General features: G+C 55.4%; 1 non-coding gene across 1 annotated transcript in view; it reads right to left on the bottom strand.

The window, feature by feature from the left end:
- Positions 1 to 98, bottom strand: part of LOC126322344 (small subunit ribosomal RNA) — a 1,893-nt gene extending 1,795 nt beyond the window's left edge. The window contains exon 1 of the ribosomal RNA XR_007558962.1: positions 1 to 98. This exon is cut by the window's left edge and continues 1,795 nt beyond it. This is a non-coding gene — a ribosomal RNA (small subunit ribosomal RNA).
- Positions 99 to 2,500: the final 2,402 nt, after the last annotated feature.

Here is a 2,500-nt window from a genome sequence, read left to right as displayed (position 1 = left end):
GAGCCATTCGCGGTTTCACCTTAATGCGGCTTGTACTGAGACATGCATGGCTTAATCTTTGAGACAAGCATATGACTACTGGCAGGATCAACCAGGGAGCTGCGTCAACGAGAGCTGAGCAGCCGGCCGCCCGGGAGTGTGTCCCGAGGGCCCGTGCGAACACGCAAGCGTCCGCTCAATTATTCTGCAAACAGGAGGAGGCTGAGCTCCCCTGCACGATACACCTCGAAACCCTCTCAGGTCCCGGCGGCGCGCAGCGCCGTCCTAAGTACTTGGTCGGGTTCGAGAGAGGCGCAATCGCCCGGAGATAGGCGAGTAGACGCTTTCAGTGCGAACACCCGTGCTCCCAACTGAGCTTGCCGCTGCCGACAGAGGCCCGGGAGCGTGCTGTCGTGGCATTGCCGGCGGGAAACAACACGCGCCACCTACGGTGACCGGCAGCTCCAACGCCAGCGCCACAGAAGGGCAAAGCCCCACTTGGGTGCAGAAGCGAACTCTCCCAGCACAGCGCACGCGCCAACACGTCCGCAGAGCTGCGATACAAACCACCTGCGAGAACCGCTGGGGGCGACCGAGCAGCAGACGGCGTCGCGACGCCGAGTGCCGGGCGGCGGCGCATCCTCAACGCACACAGTCCGCAATCGGACCAGCACACTGCAGATGTCCACCGCGCTTCGCACCGGGCTCGGCAGAACCCACTTTGGCCGCCTGGCGCCGCGCGCAGGGTGCGCCGGCGCATAGCTGGGACGCCAGCCGGGCCCGTCGGCCGGCGCTCCTGCCACTGGGCGCCCCCCACCAGCCGGCTGTAGTGCGTGCGCTCACGCAGCGCGCGGCCAGCACGCCGGGCGGCCCCCCCTCACCGGCCGGGGACTGTCCCGCCAAGCCACAGCCTCGTATCGCTTCATACCCACATGGCCAACTCAGGTTCGGGGGCATGGCGGGTACCGCCGAAACAACCGGTTCACAGATGTACCGATCGTCGCTATCACCGATGCACCTGCAGCGCGAACAACCGCTCAACAACTGATTTCCAGTTCATTTGCGGATCTTTGGCAGCAAACGTATACGTCAATCTACATTTGCGAAATCTACGATTCTGGCATGCCTGCATGTTATGTGTCACGACACGCTACATCAGCCCACATACACACTGCGGCATGTACACGAGAGAACACGTGGAAGATGGTCCGCGCACGTGTGCAATGTCCCTTGCGCGGTCGACTGTCAACCGGCCTCTGTAGCATGTCGCAGATGTGGAACGCGGTCCACCGTGCTATCATGTTGTGTGGGGCAATACGATTAAATAGGAAAACCCTCGTCGCTACATCAACAGACGGCTCACGCTGATTCCCGGCAGAGGGAGGAGGGGGGGGGGGGGGGCCAACATGCAATACTTTCGTCCGTACCTACTTACCACATGTCTGTACGGCGTACAACAGTGCAATCTCGCTGTAATGGGGAGACGAGACAAGTAGCATCGTGCACAACATATGGCCCTTATGATTCGCCATTGTAGGGCGCAGCCGGTGTACGGTCAAGCATGTGCCACATTATGTCACTCAGTACGTAACGACGGATGATCAGTGTGGGTTACGCGTACATCAGCGGACAGTCCACACAGGCCGTACCACAACGTACACTGACTGCATCGACAACCGAATGCAACTGAACAGCTGCAAGGCTCATTTCACAAACAAACGCCTGACCGACCAGCTTGGAAGGGCAGGAGGGGAGGGCGATATTCGTTCTGTAGCGGTACACCCTTCCAGTGGTTAGCGGGACTGTGTAGAAAGTACGCAACACTCGAAAGACCTTTATGTGAGGGTACGCACCATGGCATCAAGAAATACACATGACACCAGAGGATCCAAGCAGTGAACTATGTTCAGAGGGTTGCTGTTAGGCAAAGCTACATTCCTGTGACGTTACATGTGACAGTTAAGGTGCAGTGTAAGTTAGGTTAAGGTGCAGTGTAAGTTAGGTTAAGGTGCAGTGTAAGTTAGGTTAAGGTGCAGTGTAAGTTAGGTTAAGGTGCAGTGTAAGTTAGGTTAAGGTGCAGTGTAAGTTAGGTTAAGGTGCAGTGTAAGTTAGGTTAAGGTGCAGTGTAAGTTAGGTTAAGGTGCAGTGTAAGTTAGGTTAAGGTGCAGTGTAAGTTAGGTTAAGGTGCAGTGTAAGTTAGGTTAAGGTGCAGTGTAAGTTAGGTTAAGGTGCAGTGTAACTTAGGTTAAGGTGCAGTGTAACTTAGGTTAAGGTGCAGTGTAACTTAGGTTAAGGTGCAGTGTAACTTAGGTTAAGGTGCAGTGTAACTTAGGTTAAGGTGCAGTGTAACTTAGGTTAAGGTGCAGTGTAAGTTAGGTTAAGGTGCAGTGTAACTTAGGTTAAGGTGCAGTGTAACTTAGGTTAAGGTGCAGTGTAAGTTAGGTTAAGGTGCAGTGTAACTTAGGTTAAGGTGCAGCGTAAGTTAGGTTAAGGTGCAGCGTAACTTAGGTTAAGGTGCAGC

This window comes from Schistocerca gregaria, unplaced genomic scaffold, assembly GCF_023897955.1.
Source record: "Schistocerca gregaria isolate iqSchGreg1 unplaced genomic scaffold, iqSchGreg1.2 ptg000806l, whole genome shotgun sequence".
Classification (NCBI taxonomy): Eukaryota; Metazoa; Arthropoda; class Insecta; order Orthoptera; family Acrididae; genus Schistocerca; species Schistocerca gregaria.
The sequence above is the reverse complement of the archived record's forward strand: the minus strand, read 5'-3'. Positions and strand labels throughout refer to the sequence as shown.